Source organism: Urocitellus parryii, unplaced genomic scaffold, assembly GCF_045843805.1.
Source record: "Urocitellus parryii isolate mUroPar1 unplaced genomic scaffold, mUroPar1.hap1 Scaffold_53, whole genome shotgun sequence".
Taxonomy (NCBI): Eukaryota; Metazoa; Chordata; class Mammalia; order Rodentia; family Sciuridae; genus Urocitellus; species Urocitellus parryii.
The window spans coordinates 1,078,586-1,105,963 of NW_027554068.1; the positions used below are offsets into that span (position 1 = coordinate 1,078,586).

The 27,378-nt window shown below is 34.4% G+C and overlaps 1 pseudogene; it reads left to right on the top strand.

Moving 5' to 3' along the window:
- The first annotated feature begins 1,156 nt into the window (after nucleotides 1-1,156).
- LOC144252688 (E3 ubiquitin-protein ligase TTC3-like) lies at nucleotides 1,157-26,745 on the top strand (annotated as a pseudogene).
- The last annotated feature ends 633 nt before the right edge of the window (nucleotides 26,746-27,378 follow it).

The window sequence follows — 27,378 nt, forward strand, 5'->3', positions numbered from 1 at the left end:
GAAAAATAAACTTGGTACTGTGGAAAATGCTTCCTAGAATTGAGTGTCAAGGATTGGTAGGCACTAGGTGGTCACAGAGTAAGGTTTGTTTAGGAATGATGAGCAGTTGGGTATGACTAGATTCCATGTTATATGTCACGGAGTGACTGGAGATAGAAACAGGAATAGGATCACATGAAACCTATGCTTATAGTAAGGAGGTTGGACTTTATTCTGATAATGAAGGAAAGATGTTGAATGATTTTCTGCTGTAATATTATATGATCAGTGTTTTAGAGGATACCAGGTTTGACAGTAAACCACAGTTAGGAGATCATTTATGCATTTTTGAGAGGAATAAAGGTAAAGATACAACTAAGGCAGTGGCACTGGACATGAAGAGGTTGTGTGTGCTAGATTTAGATCTTGGGGAAGAAGAAATTGAGGACTTAGTGGTCAGTTGGATAGAAATGTTGAGGAAAATAGGGAGTCTAGAATGACCCCCAGATTTTTGGTTTGAGTAACCATGTGGCATGTAGAGCAATTAACTGATAAATAGCATATAGAAAGAGGAAAGAACTTGGTTTCATTTGCTTTTTTTTTTTTTTTGAGGAAAAAGTTGTTTGTTTTTCAACTTACTGAAACTTACTGAGGGACTTATGGGACATCTTGGTTAAGATCCAATAGTGATTGGCACAGAGGGTCTAGAAGTTAAGAGAAGGATTTGGGATTTTAGCATTTGGCAGTTTGGAAGCCATTGTTTTCCTACAGTACCATATGAGATAATTTTAAATGGTACATGGATAAGCACTTGAAATTTTTTAATAGTTAGGATTTTATGTGTATGAAAAACATAACTTGTGGATCAAACCTATGACATCATGGACATTATCACTTAGGCCAAGTGAGTACCATGAAAGGAAAATATTAGTAAAAATACATGTGATATATGGAAATGGCAACAATCATGGTGAAGCTATGCAAATAAAGTTTTGGGAGAGAATGGGGGGAGAATCACAGAATGGGGACAAAAATCAGTGTTCTGATTGGAGTTTCTTGAAGCATAGGTTTTAAGTATTTTTCAGTTATACTATAGAAGCCAGGAAGAATGCTGCTCATGTCATCTCAAATGATTTAATTACTGAATTGGATTGTTATTTCCTTAGGATTGTGTGCCATGGACAATTTTACTGATGGAGACTTCACTGTGGCGGACTATGCATTGTTGGAAGATAGCCCTTACGAAGATGATTGTGTCTTTGATCCTGAATATAAGACGGATGACTATGTTCGTGTGACTCAGCTTTACTGTGATGGAGTGGTAAGTAGGTTTGTTAAATTTTTGTTTTTAACATGGTATATCCTAAAGGCGTTCTGATTTAGGGCATTAGAGTAAAGATTTTGTGTGTGTGTGTGTGTGTGTGTGTGTGTGTGTGTGTGTGTGGCTATGGGTTTTTATAAGAAGGAACACATGCTTTTGAAGAGGTTATTATTCAATAGAAATAAGCTGTGCCTGAACAATAAGAATAGATTTTAGAGAATAAGTGAAGACATGAGGCGGCTTTCTGAGAATTAGAAAAACTCTTGAATACAGTTGTAGAAAGAAACTCAGGAAACATGAAAAAGGCCTTAAATTAAGACTCACTGGCTACAGATATATTCAAAGCATATAAGTAAATGTACATTAGATTTTTTTCAGTTTAGTTCTGCTAATCCATTGATTGAAAGTCAAAAAGTATACTTGTGTATTTTACCAGTTGCAAATCGAAATAATTTTCTTTTTTTTTTTTAGGGTATGAAGTATAAAGATTATGCCCAAAGCGAGAAACATTTAGGTGAGCATGTTGACATATTAACGTTAATTTATTGATGGACCACAAATGGAGGTGATTTATCTAGTCATATCAACAAATCAGATATATATGTCTTCTTAAAAATAGATTCTTACTATTTTTTTTTTCCTGGAAACCAAAATCTTTCTTTGTAAATTGAGTTTTAGCCAACACTTAAATATTCTTAACATCTAGCAGTTTAAAACATTAATTCATTTCTTGTCTTCTCATATCCATTTTTACCTTTTCTGTATAGCAGTGTTGATTCATTAAAAATCAGGGCACAAATATTAATTTTAAACTTTTTTATTTTAATTAAGAATTTGACATCTGCAATATATGGTGTAGTAAACCACTTTCTGTCCTGCAAGATTACTGTGATGCCATTAAAATATATATCTTCTGGCCACTTCTTTTTCAACATCAGTACAGTTCTGTGATATCACGATTACATCCCTGTGTGGAGACCATGTAAGTCACTATATGTTATTCATTTTGGATGAGCGGTGATAAGCATGTTGCACAGTGCTAAGGAATGCCAAATACAATGGAAGGCTTATACCTCATTCTTTTTTTTTTTGGTGATACTGTGGGTTGAACTCAGGGTCTCCCCCGTGCTTGACAAGCTACACCTTCGACCCTTTTTTAAAAAATTTATTTTGAGATGCAGTCTAGCTAAACAAAGTTTCAGCTGGCCTTAAACTTGAAATCCTCCTGCCTCACCATCTGGAATAGCTCGGATTTTAGGCATATGCCACCACACTTGGCTTACTCTTCATTCTTATATGCTGTTCAGTTTTGCTTTTGTTTAAGAGGTAGAAAAAGTAATTTCTTGGAATTTGAATATGAAAGAAAATTTATAACATTATAATGAAATAATTCTGAATAGTATTAGATGGTAGACTTGAAGTTAAGTCAGGAAAAATTAAAATACTTTTATAAATGTCAGTGGTATAGAACTGAGAGAGAGAGGATATATGGTTTGGTCCATTTAATAAACTCCTTATTTATGTTACCTAGAGTGGAGAAAAGAACTGAATGTTTTTGTCAGATAGCGTGTAATATAAGCATAAAATTCAGTGAATTTGTATATATGAGAATGTAATCTTTCCCAAAATAAATTTGTCTTTAAACAGTTCTCGTGCCTCTGAGATGAGTTTGAAGAAATTACAATATCTTGAGTTGATGTAAGATATTGTGGATTTGGCAAAGAAAGTTGCGGTAAGTGGTAGAATGTAAATATAGAGTGTCAGTTGTTAACTGTTAACTGCTATAAACTGTGTGACCAGTTTATAGCAGTTAACAGATAAGCTTTTCAGTTTTCTTTACCTGAGATTATTCTGCTGTCAGAGTGTGCATGGTATGGAAGTGATAACGTTGATGACCAATGTCCTGGTTCTGCCATGCCATAATGGACCAGGACAGCTTCTTGATATTAAAGGAGAGAAATTAGAATTTGTCACAAATGAAAGGGGGCCCTGGTTCATATAAACCTTAATCACAGGTTCTAAAAGTAAACAAACTCCGCCTTTTGACATAAAAACATACCACTATTGACAAATACTTTGCCTTTGGGATAAAATTTATCAGGATAGATTTGAGGAGGTGTCTTTGTAATATGGTGATTCTCTCTCTCTCTCTCTTTTGGGGGTGGGAGACTGAACTCAGGGGCACTCAACCACTGAGCTACATCCCCAGCCTGTTTTGTATTTTATTTAGAGACAGGGTTTCACTGAGTTACTTAGTACCTCGCTTTTGCTGAGGCTGGCTTTGAACTCATGATCCTTCTGCCTTGACCTCCTCTCTCTTTTAAAAAGCCATTTGATAATTTTTCTTATTTCAGTTGGTTATGGAGCCAGGTGTTATACTTGTTTTTATTCTGACTGTGAACTTAAATTTAGAAAGCATTCTGGTGTTTATTTCTGCTGATAACTCATTACAGTTACAAACCAGCCAATGTGCCTTGTTAGAAAACCTAGGTTTAATGAACTTTAAATATCTACACATCTAAAATTTACACAAAATCAGTTTATTACTAGAACCTTGTGGAAGACTTTTGAAGAATTCTTGTTTTAGTGCTCTTAAGGGGTAAATTGATCATGTAAGTGCTTGTGGAAAATATACTACTATGTAATACAGTTACATATCATTTAATGATTGGGTACATTCTGAGGAATGCACCATCAAATGGTTTTGTTGTCTTAGTATCATATAGTATACTTATACAGACCCAGATGGGGTAGATTAGTCACTGGATGTGACCTCTTAATGCAATTAAGAGACAAAGTGAACACAAGTTGTGACTGCTGCTGACATATGGCATGCTACTTTACAGTGAAGTTTGTTTTTTTTTTAATTTCAATAAGTAGCAGTACACTCTAAAATAACAGTTACATAAACCAGTAATGTAGTTGTTTAATATCATTATCAAGTGTTATACATATATATAATTATCTGTACTATTCTTTAATATAATTGGTAGGGCAGTAAGTTTTATATCAGCATCACATAAGCTTGTGAGCAGTACATTTTATTGTGGTATGTAGGATGTCACCATAGCTACAATGTCATTAGGTAATAATAATCTTAAACTCTGTTATAATCTTTGGGACCAATGTCCCATTTGGCTCATCATTGATGGAAAATGTCATTATGCAACACAAGACTATTCCTAAAATGGAGATTTTTTTTTCTATTACAAAATTCAGGAATAAGGAAAAAATGCTTTTTTGTTCTTTTTTTTATTTTGCAGAATGATCCATTCCTTATCGAAGTCTTATTGAGAATTGGTTATAAAATAGAAAATGTAAGTGTTAAATGTGGAAACCCAGCTCACCCACTGAATAATTGGCAGTCACATCACTGCCCATTTTCCCATGTACTGAGACCATATATTCAAAGTTATATGTAATATTTGGTAGTATGGTTTCTATATATTACTCAGTGTAATCTCATTTTGCAGGTTTGTTTCATTACATTTTTTTACCCATATATGTTACAAGTTTTTTTCTTCTCTTTTAGATTGTTTTCCTAGCATATATTCCCCCAAATGAAATTATTAGGTCCCCAGTATGAATATTTTTACTGTATAATTACTAGGTAATCCTCAGATGCAGTGATAAACCAAATTTTAATGGTACTGGTGATAGAAATGACTTCATGTTTCCTTTAAGCCTTATACCAGCAGTGGCAATTCAGCTATTTAATTTCTGAGGTTATTTCATACATTAAAAGAACAAACATTTCTGTTAACTCTTGACCCTTCCTGAGAATCAATGCTCTGAGCATCCATTTGCCTAGCCATAGTCTTGATTATCTCATAATAATTCTTTTTGCCACAGACTATGTAAAATATGTAGTCCCTGTGGAGAACTTTAATCTATACCTTTAACCTTAGGGTAAATAGGGAAGTCCTAGTCTAATTGAGATTTGAGACTTCTTTTCTACCTTGTAAATTTGTACTCTCATACTGCAAAGGACAGCCTTTGACCAGGTTGTACACCTCAGCTTTCAGGTCTGTAATCATTGCAAAAGCATTTTGAACTCTGAGGGTAGCTGGAGGTCACCCAAAGAAGGAACACGTGAGTCCACAGTTTCTGTTAACTTGTATGTTGTAGTCCAGTTATCCTCTATTGTGTGATGCAGTAATGAAAATACATAAGTTTTGTATAAAGGTTTGAAATACTGATTAAGATAAATATATATTGCCACAGAATACTTGAGTATCATTCTTCTTTCCTCTTTTTGAAACAGAAAATTTTGGCAATGGAAGAAGCTTTAAATTGGGTAAAATACACAGGCGATACAACAATTCTACCTAAATTAGGATTAATCGACAATTGTTGGTCTATGTTAAGTATTTTCTTCACTGAATGTAAGTATAAGTTCTTTAAATTGTTAACTCAGTTTTTAAAGGTATTATTTGGGAAATGGAATATATAATTATATGATTTTTCATTTATTCTAGCAGCATTTAAAAAATGTTTTTCTTTATAGTGTTTTTCTTCTGTATATGAAATAAAAGAACTTTATTTTTTTATTTCCTTTATTTATTTTTATTCTTTTTAATAGTGACAGAGTATATTTTGACATATTATCCATACCTGGAGTATAACTTGAATAAGAGAACTTAAACCTTATAGTTAGTTTTATCCTGTTTTTTACCATTCAGATTATTGTGGCATCATACTTTAAAAATCCTATCTAATAGTTGTCATAAGTTATAATATGTAATACTCAAATAAAAAGCTCACAACTGGGCCCATGTCTTTTTATTCATATGAGAAAATAACAGAAGGTAAAATTCTGATTTTCATTTTCTTGATAAATCTGCTATTCTTTTATGTATGGAGAAATAGCCTTACATATTTCTCCAGGTTTTTGAAATGTTTTTCTTCCTTCCTTTCTTTCTTTCTTTTTTTTTTTTTTGTGGTGCTGGGGATTGAATCCAGGGCCTTATGCATGCTGGCCAAGTCCTCCGCCACTAAGCTATGTCCCCAGCCCTGAAATGATTTTCTTTAAAGCATTTGAATATTAGCAGTAATTTTTTTAGAGTATACTTTATAGGAATCTTGACACAGAAAATGTTTTGACTCTTTAGTTGATGATAATCCATAATCTGCTATCTCCATTGTGAAGAGGGAAGATTTGTCTATTGACTTAAATAATAGAGAGGAATTAAATATAGATAGCTCTTTCTGTTAGGCTCACTAGATAGTGGGATGTATTATACTGATAGAGGTTATTCTCTTCATTGTTTTGAAAGCCTCTGATTCTGGACCAGGTTTTAGGGTAGAGGTGGAGAAGCAAGATCATGTATTGCCACTATTGTGGGCCCATTTCTGATTCTCTCATAATAGCCCTGTGGGGTGGCTGTTATTCTCTTTTTTTTTTTTTTGCGGGGGTACTGATGATTGAACTCACAGGCCCGACCAGTGAGCCACATCCCTAGCCCTATTTTTTTTTGTATTTTTATTTTTTAGAGATAAGGTCTGTGTTGCTTAGTGTCTTTTTTGCTGAGGCTTGCTTTGAACTTGTGATCCTCCTGTCTCAGCCTCCCGAGCCGCTGGGATTATAGGCGTGCACCACCATGCCCAGCCTATTATTCTTAGTTGTAGAAGTGAACAATCTAAGACTTATGAGGTTAAGAGAGATTTCTACAGTCTAGTAAGTAGTAGAACTTAGATAAGAAAGCAAGTTGCAGAATGATTTGTACAGTATGATGCCATTTATATAATGTTTAAAAACATGCAAAACAATATGCATATTCTTAATACAGAGAATGTATTAAAAATGTTTTAAAAATGCATGGGCATGTTGAACACCAGGGGAGTGGCTATCTCTGGGGGTAAAGGAGGGAAAATAATTAACACAGTGGATGTCAACTGTAACAAACTTCTGCAAAAGAAGCTGAAGTAAATATGGCAAAATGTTAATTTCTTGCTAAGTTGGTACACAGTTGGTACATGGGTGTTCATTATGTTAATGTTATTCTTTGTACTTTTATGTATACTTGAATTATTTGATAAAGTGTAATTAAAAGTGCACATAAGAGGGGAAAAGCCCAGAATTCTAAATACCTTCTATTAATTTTTCAGCTTTCACTATGATATGCTGAAGTAATATACAACCAAAATATTATAACTAACAATGAGAGGGTCTTTTCTTGGTTATATTACTTGTCCTGAAGTTTTGTCTTTGTTGGCCAGGGTTGAGCTGCAGCCGGGTCTATTCTCTGTGGCCATGTTCTTTATTTCCAAATCCAAGTTGTACTTTTTTGGAACATGTTTCTTTAACAGAGGGAAAAGAACAATAGCCAGTTCACACTGTGTTTCCTAGAGTGCTCATTTAGACCTGGTGTATGCTATGGCAGTTTGACTTCCTTTACCACAAAGCAAGTCACAGGGACAGGTCTGCCCCATACGAGTGGATACAGTCTTCCTATAAGAAGGCTCTGAAATGGCAGCAATCAGGCACTTTCGTTGACTCCCTAAAGGAAATTTCATAGTATATTTTGAATGTACTTTGTGGTTAAAATAGTATATGTGTTGGGGCTGGGATTGTGCCTCAGTGGTAGAGCACTCACCTAGCATGTGTAAGACACTGGGTTCGATCCTCAGCACCACACAAAAATAAATAAATAAATAAAATAAAGGTGTTGTGTCCATCTACAGCTAAAAACGAAGTTTAAAAAATTGGTATACATGCATAGATTTATCCCTCCTACACATAACATTCTTCTTCTTTTAAATCAAATAGGATTTTCTACAAGGAATTTGTCTTACCCCTGACTGAAGGTATCATTTCTAAGATTATCATCTTTAGCAGTGGTGGTCAAGTTAAATGTGAAGTAAGTATCTAATAAAGGAGAAACTTTATTAAATTTGTAACCAAAATGTTTACACCTGTTAAAATGTTTTAAGTTTGAGGAAGTTGTGTGATTTGAATCTTGTCTTTTGTAAGAAAAAAAAAGTTATATCATTTAAGAAAATAAATATTAGGACATGCATTGCAGTGAAGCATTTTCACATTCTTTTATTTCCTCCTAGGAAAAGCATACTTTTTATATTTTGGTTTTACTCTTTTTGATAACTTCCATTTTATTAATACCCCAAAAGGGGTAGTGGTGGAGGTGTGGGTTTTAGAGAAGGGGAAGAGTGCCTTGAGGGATTACCTTTAACTTCACCATCTGAATGTGGCAGGAGTGGGTAATTATAATATATATAATTTATTGGATCTTCTGCTTACCCTTAATTATTTAAAGTTTCTTCATAAAGTGTGTCTACTCTCTTGTTCCTCTTTTCAGTAAATTATTTTGCTAAAGCTTTCTGGGCTTTTGTCTGGGTCAAAACATCATCGCTGTTCTCTATCAAATTGAACATTGTGTGTGCTTCTGGAATATTTATTACTTGTGGTTTTGTGCTTTATGTCATGGGAGTGTGAGGCAAATTTTGGATGTCTTTGTTTTGTTTAAAGTTTGAACACAAGGTCATAAAAGAAAAAGTTCCTCCAAGACCTATTCTGAAACAGAAATGTTCTAGGTAAGATTTTTAACAATCAATCAGTAGTTTTTATATTTTCTCTTAGTATATAACTCTGTTAAATGCAGATTTCTAAATTGTGCTATTTTTTAAAATTGGCTGTGTACACATATATAAATAAGTATTTTAAAAATTATTTTTATGGATATTTAAAACAGAACTAGCTTTAGAATGATTAAATACTGAAAATTTGAAAAAAGTCACTATTTAGTGGTTGAACTTGTAAGTAAAATTATAACATTTCATGTTATGAAATTACTTATAAACAGATTTGGCATTTAACAAAAATTATATAGTTAGCTTTTGGCTTTCAATTTCAAAAGCATTTTTGCTTTTTTATGTTTCTCCATTTTAAACATTTTGAACCAATGACTATTTCTTACCTTGAAATACTTAGTGTATTGTCAAAATTATTCACCTCTGTATCTTTCTGTTCAGATCAAATAATTCCAATCCTTTTTTCTTTTCTTTTCGGTCCTGCTTCTTGTTTTTCATCCTAAAAATTGATTTTTTTTCTTATAATTTGTGACCAAGAAAAACCAAAAGAAAAGTTGTATAGAATTATTTGTTGAAAAGGAATCAGTGTAACCAAATCAACCAAATTCCCATGTTGTTATTGGGGTGAAAATAATATTTTATTATGGGATCTTGCTTGCAGAGTACATGTACTATTCTTATTTACCCTACACAGTAATTTATATACATTATGTACATGGAAATAACATCTATACAAATTATACATAGCTTTCTTAATTAAAAGTCACAGCCTATTGCTTGGAGAATGTATTTCTATAGTAGGCAACAGAAAGTAGTTCATTGAGCAATTAACAAAGGTAAATTATCACTAATTGTAAATGTTTATCAGCCTAGAGAAGCTAAGACTGAAAGAAGACAGAAAATTGAAAAGAAAGATCCAAAAACAAGAAGCAAAAAAATTAGCACAAGAAAGAATGGAAGAGGACTTAAGAGAAAGTAATCCACCCAAAAACGAAGAACAGAAAGGTATGCAGAAGTCTAAACATGATAAGAATAATATGCATTTGCTTAAACGTACAAATACAGAATTATAAGGCTCATATTATTATTTAATTGAAGTATAGATTTCAGTTAGTATTTTCATACTATCACTAAAATATAGAATTCAGTTAGCATCTTTGTCTTCTATTATTCTTAGATAGTGAAGGGATTGGTGTGAAGAATATCATTTTAGAAGCAGTACACAGCGATTCACATGCTGTCCTGCTGCTAACTCTAGGCAAACTGTGTCTGTTTCCTCTTCTTCAAACTGAATTGGAACATAATATCTGACCTGCATATTGTATGTTTGACAGTGCATTGTACAATCTGCTATGTGAATTTAAGTTCCAAAATATTGAACTGTAAATTAACTACTAATTGTCTGGAATAGTTGAAATAAAGAGGCAGTTCATAAAAGGTATCATAGAGATTGCCTTGCCCAGCTTGTATTTTCATTCTCTAATAACATGGGGATGTCTCATAGGTGATTTTACTATTTCTGTAGACATCTTAACCAGTATATTTATTTTTAGTTTTAAGTTGAAGTAAGTTTTCTCAGTTTTCTACATTGTGCCTGGATTTCCAAAATGAAATAGTTACCACTTGCTGTCTTTTTTTTTTTATCTAATATACCAGTACTGTTTTACAGATTGATCATAATTATCTTTGCTACTGAAAAATGTATTTTTAACTTTGTGAATGTATTTTAATTTTGCATGTTTAAGAACTAAAAGTATTTTGGAGGTGATCAGATTGGGTTGGGATTGTTGAGGGAAAAAAGTATTTTAGAGGAAATAAAATTTTAGATGCTATTACATGAATGGTGTGAAATGAAGAGAATATAGAAGTATTGTTAAATATTTATATTCCTAATTTAAAGTTTCTTGAGTTGTCTGTGTAAAATAAAGCAATCAATCTTAATTGTATCTTACGATATAATATAATGTTACGTTATTTCTTTCTAAGTTATGCCCTTGCAAATTAGTGTAATTTATCACTTTAACCTTTGTTATTTATTCCTAGAAACTGTAGACAGTAGTCAGAATTGTCAGTTCATTGATGACAGAATTCTGCAGTGCATAAAGCAGTATGCTGACAAGATTAAATCGGGTATACTGAACCCTTCCAAGCTTCTCAAAGAATTGCTTTCTTGGAAAGTTTTGAGCACAGAAGACTATACAATGTGTTTTTCTAGCAGAAATTTCCTCAATGAAGCAGTGGACTATGTCATTCATCACTTGATTCAAGAAAAGAATAGAGTAAACACAAGGGTATTTCTTCATGTTTTGAGTGAGCTTAAAGAAGTGGAACCCAAATTAGCTACCTGGATCCAGAAACTTAATAGCTTTGGTATGTCCCTTTATATTCTAGTCTGGTAGGAAGGATAAATGTAGGTCTCTGATTTCTTTTTATCTTCCTATCTTATCGTTTATGATATTTTAAATGTGGAATACACGTGTATGGTGAAAAATACTACCATCCACACATAATTTTTAGGTTATTCTATAGAAGGGAACAGTATGTTTTTTAAAAAGATCTAAACAAAATAAAAATCAGTCAGTAGGGAAATCTAGACTTGTATTATACTAAACATTTGTGAGTACTAGACACTACCCTGTGTAACCAACACACCCTGGAACCTAGGAGCTATTGAGTGCCTTCTGGGATTGTGCGCCTCAATAGCCTTGTTGAGAAAGATTAAGATTCTGGGAAGAAAAATTAGGACAAGCAGATGGGACTCATTGTTTAGGAGCACCTCAGGCAAATCTATATTGAAGGATGAGAAGAAATGTACCCTGGGGTTCAAGTAGGTGGTTTTGAATCACAAGGGAAGGATGTGGAAGACATCCCCTACCTCCCATTCAGGCTTCTTGCCCAAGGCCATGCAGGACTGCAGAATGAGCCCTCAGGTATGGTAGCTGTCTAACACAAGTAAGGATGCTTTGGGTACCTCCCAAGATGCTATATATTACGGCAACTGGGCTAGCATGATTGTTGATTCATCTGGCAGCTATTGACAAAATTCTACGGGAGGCCACAGGAAAGAGAGTAGTGCTCTCAGACCCAAGAATAGCACCTTCCCAGCTTCTACCAGCTACCCCCACCTTTTTGAGTTTTTACAGAAATGCAGTTAGTAGAATTTAAGGGTTTCAAAGAAGATTCAGGTCAATTTCTGTTGGTAGAAAGTCAGATGGCAGCAAGCTTGGCATATTCCTGCTCTGAGCATAGGTCTTAATAAGTTTCTGGTCTCAGAAAATCACTCTTAAGTGATAAGATTGCCGATAATGTCCAATAGAAAAGTAAATTCATAAGTTCTCACTTAACACTTTAATCTTCCATAGAGGATAGAGTCACAACTGGAGAAGTGGGCCTTATAGGTTAGACTACATTGGAAGAATGCCAGTCAGTGTTTATTCAGGTAAATGCAGTCTTGCAGCTGACTGGCAGGAAAATATGACTATGTCTTGTGATATAACCCATGTATATTCTGAGGAGTAAAGGTATCACTTTAATAAGTTTGTATATATACTAAAGTATAAAATTAGCTCAAGGTTGTTAATTAGTAAAGATGTTATTATAGCCCTGATGTAAACTCACATACATTTAATTAAAGCAAGCAATTTCCAATTCCAGAAGTCACATCGTGAATATTTGACACAAGAGATGCCAGTTTATATGTTCAGCAAAAGATGGAGGGAAAAAGAAATAGCAGAGCACAAGTAGGAGAATATTAGTTTTAGTAGTACTATGGTTGGCCTACACCCGCTTCCTGGAGCACATGCCTGCACATGAGACTGGATAGGGAATGTGAATGTATTTCTTAACTGGAGGTTTCTTTGGATATTTTGTTCTATGAATATTTTATGTGGCCACCCATTCTGGTGTTTTATGCTAATTTCTCATGCAGCATGTCCTTTGTAAGCTATTTCATCTGAAACAAATAGCAGTGAGCAATCCAGGGTAATTTTGACTTTAGTAATCGCTGCTCCATTTACTGATTTGAGAACTTCAGGCCCATGCATGGTTGACAGTGCTGTATTTAGAGGTATGATGAGGAATTTGTATGAATTTCCTCTTTGCTTTTTGGTGGCTGTGTTAGGAAGGAACGAAGATTCACCATCCTTTCAGTGAGAATTTATGAGGTTGCAGCCACCCTATTTTCTGATGTGGAGAACAGGGAGTAAAAACAGGAATAATGGGCTGGGGTTGTGGCTCAAGGGGTAGAGCATTTGGCTTGCATGTTTGAGGCCCTGGATTCAATCCTCACCACCATGTAAAAAAATAAAGTTATGTGTACATCTACAACTAAAAATATTAAAAAAGAAAACAGGAATAGTGACCACCTTGATTTTTGTATCATGATGAGGAACCATGATATTTTGGAAGATAAGGAGCAGTTCTTGGAGGTATTGGAGGAAGAATTAAAGGCAGTTAGGCAAAATTTTGCATGTTATTGATGTTTGGTTGCTATGGAATATACATAAAAAGACATTATAAAATCTTACTAGTTTATCAGTTAGAATGAAAAGTTATTATACATTAGTCAAAAACATAGTATTTTTCTTAAGCAATTTAATGTCATTTTGTCATCTCCTAAGTGCAAAAGAGATATTTGTAATGATAGAAGTCTTTGGCTTACCATACTGAAAATTATTGCATTTTAGTATATTAGTGTTCTGTGTGTTTCTACAAATGCATAATAATTCAAACAAGTCTGTTTTCAAGTATTGGAATATTTTCACTGAAAATATAAGCAAACTATAATGGAACCACTTTCAAAGATGTGAAACTCCACATAATTTTACAGTAAAAATTTTTTCCCAGTTGTGATTTGTATTTTGTTTTCATTGTAGGCTTAGATGCAGTGGGACCTTTTTTTTCTCGATATGGAGCATCTCTTAAGGAGCTTGATTTTAGCATCATGACGTTCCTCTGGAGTGAGAAATATGGCCATAAACTAGCCTCTATAGAAGGAAAGCAACTTGATTACTTCTGTGAACCAGTGTCATTAAAAGAAGCACGTTGTTTAATATGGCTGTTGGAAGAACACAGAGACAAGTTCCCAGCATTGCATAGTGCTTTAGATGAATTCTTTGATATAATGGGTATGTGGACCAAGCTTGGATTTATATTGTATTTAATCTTAAAGAAAATATCTGCAAAGGAGCTGCTCCTATAAATACTTAATGTGAGAATTATTATAGTACAATCAGTTCACTTGGAAAAGATGATTGATGAGAGAGCATGAAAGTGCTGAGGGCTTCGGAGGAAAAACTCAGCACTGGGTTCTCCCTGTTAGAAGAAAGCTGTGGAGCAGGGATAGAATCTTGAGATGGCCTATGAAAGCCTGTAAAAGTGGAAGTAGAATTGGACAGGTGGAAGTTGGGCCTTAGAGAGGTGGCTTAGAGGGGAGCTGAGAGGCCTGTTTGGATAACTGCATGGAGTCCAGTTTGACACAGTAGACTAATTAGCAGTTAATTTCTTAGGCTTCTCTTGGATTTTAGTTTCCTTATCCTTAAAAAAATGAAATGATTTGGAGCCAGTGATCTCTGATCCTGTTTTACTTCAAAATTCTAATATTCTTAATTTTTAATGTTTTTATCTTTCATTCTGTGTGTGCACCCTAATAGTCTTCTCTCCTTTTTTCTTTATCAGTCTCCTCTGTATGTTGTTAGAAGTTAGATTCAAATTTAATGCCATTTGATTTAAAAATCTGACCTTGTATAACAGTGTCACACATTATAAAGTTCAAACACAGTATAAAAAACTGAAAAGCTTGCTTTTGTTTTGGTTCTTAGCAAAATGAACATTTGCATATAGATGGTGTTGTCTTTCCAGGATACTGTTTTCTAATGGGAGGTGACGTGCTACTTGATATTCTGAATTTAGTGCCATCAGTTATTGCTATTGGTAATAAATTTTATCTTGAAACTAAGCCTACAAAACCCAGTGTATGTTGAGTCACACAACAGGACCACTACAAAAGAGTTTTCTCTTAGTGACCACTCTTCCCAATTCTTATGTTCTATACCTAAAATACTCAGAACATCTGGCTGCCAGTTTCACTGCTGTCATCCATGGAGTCAGAAGCTACCAATCAAATTTATGGTGATCTCAACAGATTTTCAACTCTAGTAGCTGTGTCTCCCACCCTCACCCCAGACATTTTGAGTATTATGTCTTATTATTTAAAAGAAGGATAGTATTAACTTTTTAAAATCCACTGATCTTTTATATCAGGGTATTCAATAATTCCACCAATGACATGATTATTGGGACTCAAGTTTCACTTCTGAAATCTGGATGCATGTTTTCCTAGACAATTTCTGTGTAGTCAGCTAAAGGCCCTTGCAAAGCAACATGACTAAACCCACTTACCACATCTCAAAGACTTGTTTTTCCTAAACTTTTGTTAGTGACTGGAAGGAAAGCTAAGAACAGGGAGATGGGAGAGTGAGAAATGAAAGGCGGTGACAAGGCAGAGATACACACAGAAAAGTGTTTGGTGGAGCCGAAAAATAAAGGCCATCTCTCCATAGACAGAGATAGGCAACACAGGTTTGGGGTTCAAGACTTTTCTGAGGTCAACAGTAGGGATCATAGCTGTGAAAGCTGTGGCTGAGGGTGCCCCCAACCACCCAGGAACCCTGGGAGTGCTAGATGATCAACAGTCACTTTCCAGGACCTGTAGGTCATTTAGGTTGACTGGAGACATGGGTCTTTCCTGAAATGTCTGATGGTGTGCAGAGAGGGAGTTTGGCAGAATAGAGGGCCTGGTCCCATGATGGAATCCAGTTCGGGGCTCAAGGATGCTCAGTGACCCTCAAAGAGGGGAGCAGGCACTCTGGGGAACCTGATCCCGGGTTTTGGCACCAATGAAAGGAAAGTGAGGAACCGGCAGACGGGAGAGCAATAAATGAAATATGGAGACCAGACAGAGATACATATGTGATTTTGTTTGTCAGAGCTGATAAATAAAGGCCATCTCTCCATAGAAGGAAAGGGGCAACACAGGCTTAGATTTCAAGACTTTCCTGGGAGAGGCTCAGGGATTAGAGCCAGGTGGGTCCTAATGTGGACTGTTATGGGTGGGGTTGGTACGCCCTTGGGTGGGAAAGAATGTGGGGTGGTGAAGGGTTGGGTTGGTATGAGGAAGCCGGAAAATGGTGACTGTCCCTTAGGATGGCCGTCCAGATGTCTGGGGAAGTGACCATTGATTGTCCACTATAAGCAAGGACCTTACAGTGATCATTGTCGTAAATCTAATTTTTAAGCAAAAAAACTTAAAATTAGCCTTTATTCTTTTCCCTATTACTAGTTCTGTTCCCTATTACTAGTATTAACTAGTTTGTCACCAGGTCCAAATAAGCTTTATCTTTAATTTGTCCTTTCCTATGCATCTCATTTTCCTAAGCCAAGACAAGACCTTAATTCTCTTTCCATGATTAGACCATTACAGAAGTCTCCAAACTGGCTTTCATGCCTGTAATTTTCCTCTGACTCCTGTAGAATATCTGTTACTGAAAGCTTTCTGCAAAGGAAATATTAGTTCTGCCTGAAGATTACATTCACCATCTCTCTGCACTTTCTCTAGCTGCCCTCTGAGCTTACACCTACTGCTGCTATATCCAGACCTGTCTTGTGCTTTCATGCCTCTTGCCATTGCTTATGCAGCTCTAGCCACAGCTTTCCCTTTGCCTGTTTATTCCAAGTCTAACTTAAATTTCTTCTCTTCCCCAAAGCGTCTCTAACTCCCCTTGGGCCTCTTGACTGAAGACTATTATTTCATCAGGTTTTTTGACATCTTATTTGTCATACCTGTAACATTATGTTTAGTTAGTCATTTTGCCCTTGGATTTGTTTTGTTTGCAGTGCCAGGGATTGAACCCCAAACCCTGCATATGTTAGGCAGTTCCTCAATCACTGAGCTACACCTACAACCCCTTTTTTAAAAATTTTGAGATAGGGTCTCACTAAGTTGCCCTAGCCTTTAACTTGTGATTCTTCTGCCTCAGCCTCCCTAATAACTAGGATTATAAGAGTGAGCCACCTGCCCCACTACATTACTACCCTTGGTTTTTAAACTAAACGTTTATCAGAGCCAAATAAGGAATAGAATATAGTCTGTGATAATGGTCTTGAGGTAGTTTTAAGACTTCAGTATATTATATGGTAATGTAAATATTTAGTTTCCTCATAGAACCTTCTGTTTCTTCTACAGATAGCCGCTGTACTGTATTAAGGAAACAAGATAGTGGTGAAGCTCCAGTAAGCTACTTGACCACTTTAAATCATATGTTCTAATTTGCATTAGCCAAAGGAGAAGAGGAACAACGAGGCCAGTATTTGCTTACATCACAGGTAGCATTTCAGAACCAAATTGAGAGGATTTCTGAATATGTCTGCCATTTCATTAGAAAGTTATTTCCACTCATCCTCTTAGGAATGGGGCGTTCCTCAGCAAACTCTGAGGCTTAAGTTAAATACTTTCCATAAAGTTTTACAACTAATAAATGTTAATATTAGAAGGAGAAAAGGAAAAGTTCTTTAGTTGAGAAAAAAATTGTGGTATTTTTGTGCTGAAGGAAAATAAAGGGACTTTGTTTCACTTAGCTCCAACATGAGTTTAACTTAAGAGTAATTCAAGAGTTGTTTTCCTTGACAACTTGTGGTTGTATTTTATTCTTTCTGGCAGGCCAGAAATTCTTCATTTGAGAAACATGATTAAATAATGAAAAGGATAGCACTGTGGCAGTTTTCAAAGAGAAAGATACTTGCTTATCAGTTTTCAGGATCAAATATATGGAATTCTGTCTTACTCAGCTCTATCAGATTTTGCCCTGCTAAGTATGGAAGTACAGCTAACATACCCATATAGAGAAATTAATACTGCTCCTTTCACTCTTTGTGCCCCATTATCTGGCTGGGTGTGGAACATCTGTTTGCTTAGTAAAAGGGATATCATTAAATGCTATTATAGCACATAATCAGAATTACTTAAAAGTTTAGTTAATTATTTAGAATAACATAAGCCCTGTTGAAAATGAGATTAAAATGTTAGGACAATTTAATTTTAATCATAACATTTGGCATTATTAAGCCTTTTCTTCTTCTTTATTATAAGCCATAGCACTTGGGCTTATATACAACATTTTATATACATAAAACTGATGATTAGTCTGTGAAACTTAATGTGGTTTGTTTATGTTGACATACATAATGCTGTTATTTGAGTGTTCATTGTTTTGTTTTGTTCCCCCCCACACATTTTTCAGTTCAGTTCTACCAAGGTTAAAAACAAAGGCAAGAAAAAGAAGCCAAAAGACACAAAGGTATGGAATATTTTCTGAATTAATTCCTGCCCAGACTCTCAAAAATGGATATATAAGTTAGAAATAAGCAATTCTTTTTTTTAAGAGAGAGTGAGAGAGAGAAAGAGAGAGAATTTTTAATATTTATTTTTTTTTTTTAGTTCTCGGTGGACACAACATCTTTGTTGGTATGTGGGGCTGAGGATCGAACCCGGGCCACACGCATGCCAGGTGAGCGCACTACCGCTTGAGCCACATCCCCAGCCCAGAAATAAGCAATTCTTGCAGTATTATGAAACATTTTGTAGAGAAAGACTTTCTAGGGTTCAGTCTATTTTGGCAGTCTTCTACATTTTGAGGAAATTTAAGGTTCATGTTGCACATAAATAACTCTTGAAAGAAACTCTTAATCTTTATAGTTATTTATATTTTATAGATATTTCTGAGTAAAAATATAATGTAGTACTCTATTATGGATAGCCATAGGGTAGAGTTCCTGTCTTGGTTCTACCAATTATTTTCTGTGACCTTGAGCAAGTTATTTGACTTTCCTGTGCCTGTTATAATAACCTTTGCTTATTAGGTAGTAAATCTTTAATAATTATTTATTATTATTTCTGTGCTGAATTTTAGGGAGAGATAAGAATATATAAGATATTGTTTTCTATATCTCATATAAGAGCAGATAAGATATTGGTTTCTAGTATTCAAAAGCTCTTGTTGGACTTATTTATTTAAATATTTATTATCTAAAATATTCAAATAAGAATGATGAATTCTAGTCATCATATCAGTCTTAGAATTGATGGGAACTTTTCCTTTTCACCTGTGGCTCTATTCTCATTATTTCAGCATCATAGTGCATTCCTCTTGGTTTCAGCATGTCTTGGGGGCAAAAGAGGAACAGGGGTAGAGAGAATGAGCAAGTGTTCGAGGAGGATGCAGGCAGCTTGGAATTCCAGTATAAGATTCCTTGTACCTTTGACCATGTGTCTTTAACTAATATGGAAATTTAAGTGACATTTAAAGTTTTTTGGAGGACTGGAAACTATCCCAAATGTTAATTTGAATTTATTTCTGGCCATTGAAACTTATATTACTATGTGTTCCTATTTATAAGAAAATTTGGATAGGTTTTTCATATTGTTTTAAATATTATTTAAATATTGTTTTAAATATTAAAAATAGGCTTTAAATATTATACAAATGTTTATAAATTTTAATGATAATGTTTTTCTTTCATAGACTTTTAACTTAGATGTCATTGTCATTTTTTTTTCTTTTAAACCAGCCAATGTTAGTTGGGTCTGGAACAACTACAGTAACACCAAATAATGAGACTATCAGTTCAGGTGAAGATTATAAGTAAGTATGATTGTTAGAATTTTTGCCTCATTATAACTCACATGCTTTTCACTTGATAAGGCATGTTAATTTAATGTACTCTAAACTTGTGTTTTATTTCCCTTTCATTTTTAAAGATTTACTTATTGACAACCTGATATAATATATCTCAATTGAATTAATAGCATGGCTTGTCATTAAGAATTCTTAAGAGTTAAAGTCTCAGGAATGGTGATTTATTCAGTAAGCATATATTGAGGACGCACTGTGTTCAGGGCACTATGGGAAATCCCTAGAAAAATGTCTAGAAAATGTCCTTTAAAGTATTCAGTAAAGAGATTGTCCTATTGATAATTAACTAATGCTACTATAATAGGAGAAAGAAGCTATTTTGGAATCTATATATGATGTTATGGTTTAACTTTATCAGTTTTTAAAGAAACTGATAATACCAAACAAAGAAGCTCACATTTCTTAGGGAGTTTAAGAACAGTTAAAACTTGGGCTGGGGTTGTGGCTCAGTGGTAGAGTACTTGCCTCAAATTTGTGAGGCACAGGGTTCAATCCTCAGCACCACATAAAAATAAATAAAGGTATTGTGTCTATCTACAACTAAAAAAAAATATTTTAAAAAATGAAGAAGAAGAACAGGGGCTGGGGATACAGCTCAGTTGGTAGAGTGCTTGCCTTGCATGCACAAGGCCCTGGGTTCGATCCCTAGCACCAAAAAAAGAAAAAGAACAGTTAAAATTTGCGCTCATTGGGGCTGGGGATGTGGCTCAAGCAGTAACGCGCTTGCCTGGCATGCACGGGGTGCTTGGTTCGATCCTCAACACCATATAAAAAATAAAATAAAGATTTTGTGTCCACCAAAAACTAAAAAATAAATATTAAAAAATTCTCTCTCCCCTCTTCCCCCCCTCTCTCTCTTAAAAAAATTGCACTCATTTTCATGAATTCTCTAAGTAGAGGAATTAAGATCCAGTCTTTGTCCATTTGGGCTGCCAGAACAATATACCATAAACTGAGGGGCTTACAAACAACAGAAATTTACTTTTCACAATTTGGCTTTTCTCAGTTCTTTAGGCTAAGAAATTCAGGATCAAAGAGCTGACCTATTTGTTGTCTCATGAGGGTGTGGTTCATAGATGGTACCTTCTCACTTTTTTCTCACATGATACATGGACAAGTGTTTTAGTCATCATTTTTGCTGCTGTGACCAAAAGATCTAACAAGAACAATTTTAAAGGAGGAAAAGTTTATTTGGGGGTCATGGTTTCAGAGGTCTCAGTCCATTGACATCAGCTTCATTGTTCTGTACCAGAGGCAGCACATCATGGTGGAAGGAGGTGGTAGAGGAAAGCAGTAAGGCTCTCAGACCCCAATCATTTTACCTCAAAACTTTCTTGCATTGTCTCACATGTGAGATTTTGTGGGACACATCATGTCTAAACCATAAAAATAAGGCAGCTTTCTAAAGATACTTTTGTAAAGGTACAAATCCCATTCATCATGTCTTTGCCCTCATGACCTATGAGTTTTGGGGGAACACAGACATATAGATCATAATATAACAGTCTCCATTGAAATGAACAAATATGTATGAGGCAATACTCTAAGGCATTTACATATATAAATTAATTTAATCCATTCCTCCACTCTAAGATATAAGTACTGATATTGTGTCCATAGTATAAATAAAGAAACTCAGGCAGTTGTAGTTGAATGACTTGCTCCAGGCACAAGGCTTATATAAATAGCAGAGCCAGGATTTAAACCATACTGTCTGGTTTAGGTCCCACACTCAATCTACTGTATCTTTTGAAAGTACTAAAATCTCATATTCTTTTTTAAAAATATTTTTTATTTATTTTTAATTATAGGTGGACACAGTGTCTTTATTTTTTACTTTATGTGGTGCTAAGGATCGAACCCAGTGCCTCACGCATGCTAGGCAAGCACTTTACCTCTGAGCCACAACCCCAGCCCTCATATTCCTTTAAAAAAAATCTTTTAATTAGTACTTTTTACCAGTCTCAATATCACTTAAATTAATAGCAATTATAAGATCTTCATTTGTCTCTCAACCCTTTAACAAGTTACAATTAATACAACATTGATTTTTTTTTTTAAACTGGAGCTGCAGGAAAATGTGCTTGGTTTAGGGCTAAATTAAAAGTGCTTACTTAGAATGTCAGATATAATGTTTCTTGACTATAATTATGAAGGGTATCTTTTCCACACTAAGCTCTCTGGTAGTACTTTCCTTCCACATAAAATCAAGTCATATGTTCGTTACCATCATGTTGTTTTTTTCCATTAAAAGTTCACCTAGCCTATCCAAAAGTTTATTATTAACAAAATTATTTTAATTAGAAGACGCAATTCAGATTCTGCAGGCCCATTTGCTGTGCCTAACCATCTTCGGCAAAATGTAGAAGAATTTGAAGCTCTCTATGACCAGCACAGTAATGAATATGTTGTCTGCAATAAGAAAATATGGGATATTAACCCAAAACAAAAATGCTCAACTCTGTATGAGTAAGTAGATTAATATTGCTACAACTAATATTCCTTATACTAAGACTGCCAATTAAAAATCAAAAGTCATTTTTTTTTACAGTACTCATTTATTGGTTCACAATCTCTGGGGAAGAATATTCTGAGAACATTTGCCACATATTACATGTAGTTAATTGAGGATTTTTAATTATTAAATTTAGGGTCATACTAATCTTTGGTTTTGACAGTTAGAATTGCTAATATAGATACTTCTAAAATTGTTCTGGTATGTCTCGATAGAAACGATAAACAAAGCTTTCAGCTATAATATTTTTATCATGAATTCCTAGGTATTCATTTGACAGAATAATATGATTATTTGGTCTCATTGTTCTTATGTTGAAGGATGCAGTGGCTTGGCATCTCAAAATGCAGCATCTCAATTGGCATCTCAATTATGTAGCTTGGTGAAGTATTACCCTTTTTATTGGGGAAAAGAATCCTAGGATACTATTAGTACTTCAGCTTGGATTATAATTGTTCAGCTGTGTTAATAGTACAAATACAGAATCCTGTCTTCTATTAGAGACTGGACTTCCTGAAAATGATGCAAAAGAGAAACATACTTTCCTTTTTTAAAAAAAAAATATTTTTTTATTTGTTGATAGACTTTTATTTTATTTATTTATATGCGGTGCTGAGAATCGAATCCAGCACCTCACATACCTCAGGCAAGTGTGGTATTGCTGAGCCACAACCTCAGCCCCAACATACTTTCCTTTTTAAGTGACTGGGTGTGAGTTACTTTAGGATTGAAAATATGAATGCAAAATTTAACAATTGAAGTTTGAGTAGGGTGGATAAAATCTAGGGAACCGCTTACCATTCTGAGATTGGCATTAATAAGCAGTACACAAGGCTTTGTTTAAGAAATTGAGGGTTAGGATCTCTATTAAGAAATTAATTTTAAAACTAACTATTTTCCTGAAAATTCTGTCACTCATTCATACTATGGTCATTTCTTCTTTTTTTCTTCAACCCATTATTGCCATTCAGTCTAGTTAAAATTGGGTTTCGTTTTTGTGATTTTTCCTTAGAATTGAAATACTGAGCAAATCATATTTCCATAGGACTCCTAGATGACAAAATATTTACTTATAAAATTACACTGGTATTCTTAAAATATCTTGGAATTTGCTTCAAGCATCCAAAACTGAAGCTAAAATATGTAGTTTTTAGTAGCTTCTTTCTTAAAGAATTTATTGCCACTGAAGTGGGAAGAAATTAAACAGATTTATGAGAAAAAAGTAGACTGATTTGTTTTTTTTTATTTTTGAGATAAAATTTATATCTTATCATAGTAGAAAACATAGAAGTTATAGGAAGGTATATCTTAAAACCTAATTCTTGAAATTTCTAAAGTAAACTGGGTGTGGTGGTGCACAGCTAACATTCTGGAGGTTCAGGAGGCTGAGGCAGGAGGATGGCAAGTTCAAGGCCAGCCTCAGCAACTTAGTGTAGCCCTGAGAAACTTAGGGAGATCCTGTCTCAAAATAAAAAGTAAAAAGGGTTGGGATATGGCTCAATGGTTAATCGTCCTGAGTTCAATCCCTGGTACCAAATTTAAAAAAGTAAACATATGATGGCTTATTTTATTGTCTAATTATAAAAGGAAATTGAAATTAAACTTTTATATTTGAAAAGAATGTTGAGTAGAAAAATATTGGACAAGGAGTCAAGAATACGGGGTTAACTACTACAAATTAAGCTTTTCTTGACTTTAGTGTAACATTTTTTTTAATATTTATTTTTTTTATTTGTAGTTGGAAACAATACCTTTATTTCACTTATTTATTCTTATGTGGTGCAGAGGATTGAACCCAGGGTCTCTCATGTGCGAGGCGATAGCTCTACCGCTGAGCCACAACCCCAGCCCCATTGTGTAACATCTTAAAATAGGAATTTAGCCTAATTTCTTTTTAAAGGCCCTTTGTAACATTTTAGGATTTATGTAGTTGAAACAGGTACTTTGCCTTTATTGTTTCCTAATAGCACCTCAGTAGTGTTAGCTGAGATTTATTAGCCACATAAGGTTAAGTACTGTTGCAGATTTGAGGAAAGTATAGGGCAGAGGTCTCATGTAGCCCTGCAGCATAGAGGAGAGTCAAGGTGATCGTTGGTAGTTTTACAGTGTATTACACATGAAGGTGATGTTTTGAAATAAGAATCATGAACATGATTTTCAAAGGGTACTCTCAGAATAGCAGAATGGGAATGTCCTTGGAAATGTCTTTCCCATCCTTGTTGTTTCCTCTGTGCTGATGGTGACATGCCCTGGCATTCTGCATGTCCTTCTTTGACCACTTGAGATAATAGTGATGATCATCAAATTATGTAAATGTTGTATATACACAGAGTAACATTTATATATATATATATATATATATATATATATATATATATATGCACAACAACTATTAATATCCCTGATGTAATTGACTTTATTATTATTTTTTTACTCTTATATGTGTGTCTACTACTTCATCTCTGGTTAGGTATAGGAATACTATCCCTTTTAGAGTCTGAGGTATTTGAGGGGGGCCAGATATTGAAAGAGAAGAGAAATCTCTTAAACTGCAGAAACTGAAATGATGTTGAGCCTCATCATCTCAGTGTATTTAGCATCTTTCATTATAACTTCTTTCATCTTTACTAAACAGCCACACCAGTACTAATGTGCACTCTTGAGAGATTTGATTCTAACCCTTGTAAAACACTAGATTATGAAAAAAATCATATTTGTGCTATTTTGGACCCTGTATATACTAAGACTAGAAAAGTCTAAATATAGAGTAAAAATTCATTTTGTATTTTTCAAATAATAGTAACTATAAAAATGTTCTTCATAGATTGGTTATAGTACCATTTCTATTTGAGCTTAAAAATCCTTGTCGAATTAAATTTTGTTCTGCTTGCATATATGAAAAATTCATTGCTGCTTAGCATTAGAAAAAACATGGACTGTTTTTTTTTTCTTTGAAGATTTTTTTTCTAGCCAGACAGAGTGGCACACATCTATAACCCCAGCAACTCATAGGCTGAGGCAGGAGGATTGCAAGTTTTGAGGTCAGCCTCAGCAACTTAGTAAGGCCCTAAGTTACTTAGCTTGTCATTTGCTTTTTTTTACCTAATTACATATGGTGGGTATTTTTCAACAGTAGAATGGTATATAGACTCTTTTTAAAAAAAACTAAAACATTCATTGGACTATGTAGTTTTGTTCACCATAACAAATATTAAAGAGTATCACTGAGTCAAACTTAAATGAGAAGAATTACATATTCTTCAGAATTGTGACTTCCTAGCTACTTGGTAATTATTACTTGGATCGGAGTCCATCCCCTTTGTGATTGGTACCTCATTGCTGAATTATAAGAGCAGTTTACTTTTCCTTGTGAATCATTGCGCTGTAAGAAAATTGAGATAGGATTTTTAAAGATTTGATTTTTCTCTTCTCTTGTGACATTCTTGTTATTGACCATGGTATTTCTGAATAAATTTTGCTTGTTCATTGCTTTTTAAAGAGATTGCATAATTATATAATTAAAATTTTAAAATAACTTTGATTTCCTTTGGCTCCCCCCCCCAAAAAAAAGCTTTAGAGGATTATTTTCTAAGGGGTAGACAGTTTTATTTATTGTAATATTGATTATACTTAACCTTTTATTTGTCTTTGGAGACCATTTGAGGTCAGTGAGATGTAAAATTGTATTTTGCTTTGGGAGAATAAACTTTTATAAAAATAAATATGTGCAAGTACTTCCGCTTAGTAACTTATGTAAATGTAAATTTTTTCCAAGTTATTTCTCTCAGTTGTTGGAGGAACATGGTCCCTTGGATATGAGTAACAAGATGTTCTCTGAAGAATATGAGTTTTTCCCAGAATAAACTCATACTAGATACTAGAAAAAGCAGGAGGTTTAAAATCTTTTCTCCTGGGATGTCCTCGTTTTGTTGTGATTGACAACTGTATTGCATTAAAAAAAAGTTGCATTGCGACTTAAGAAAAAAAGAAAGAAGAAAAACATTAAAACAAAAGTGGAAGAAATTTCAAAAACAGGAGAGTATTTACAAGTCAAACTACCACTGATTCCAACTGCTAGGGAATTTAAACCAGATGTAAAGTCCAAACCAGTGTCTGATTTGTCTTCAGCACCAGTTTCTGAGGATGTGAAGCCCAAACCTGTGTCTGCTGATTCTCCCAAACCAACTTGTGAAGACATTACACCCAAATCAGTACCTGATAGTTATTCCAGTCCAGTTTCTGAGAATGAGAAACCCCAAGGGGTATCTTCTGATTCTCCCATATCAGTCTCTGAGGATGTAAATCAGAAACAAGTCCCCTCTCATTCTCTCAAACCAGTTCCCGAGGATGGGAAACCAACCTATTGGACTCAATCTCACTTGGTCACAGGATACTGTACATATCTTCCTTTTCAGGGATTTGACATCACCCAGACACCACCAACATACATAAACGTGTTACCAAGTTTGCCCCAGTACACCAGCATCTACACACCTTTGGCCAACATTTCTTCTGAATATCAGCTGTAGAGATCGATACCAGTGGTGCCATCTCTTGTAGCCAGTGACAAAGCTGATAAAAACACTGCTGCCTATTTTGAGGTTGCTGAAGTTCTTTGTTGTAATAGTTCATAAAAAATGTGTATTAATATTTCCCAAGTGTCTGTTGATTCATTGGATCGTCATGAGACTTTGTGCCATTGGGGAAGCATGTCAACTCACTCTCAGAACTGAAGATGGTGACTTGTCAGCATATTCCCTGTTGCTCACTGTTAAGGAGGCTGGACCTTGGTCAACTGTGGACTTCTACAAAGGATTTCTTTTACTTGTGAGAAGTCTTGTGGCTCTATTTTTGTAGCACATTCATGTACTTTTTTATAACCACTGACCATGTGAGAATGGTTTTCTGAGAATGAGTTTACATTGGTAGCAAGAATTGTTTGACCTGAAGTTCTACTGCTTTTGCCATTATTGCATTATAACAGTAAAATATAAGGTGGTATGTTGTGTCTATAAAAAATTAGGAAATTTCTTTTTAAAAATGTACACAACACACTCTTCTCTTTTCCATACCTTGCCACTGATTTTCAAGGAATATGATAAAAAAATTAAAAAAGTATAATCCTCTAAGAATGAATGAAACTCTAAGGCTTATAATGTCTTTAATCAGCAACTATGGGCTGAATTAAATTCTTTTTTTTGATAGATACTCAAATATATTTTATTTAAAAATCAATTAAAGCAAGTCCTGAATCTGTAACTACTGTC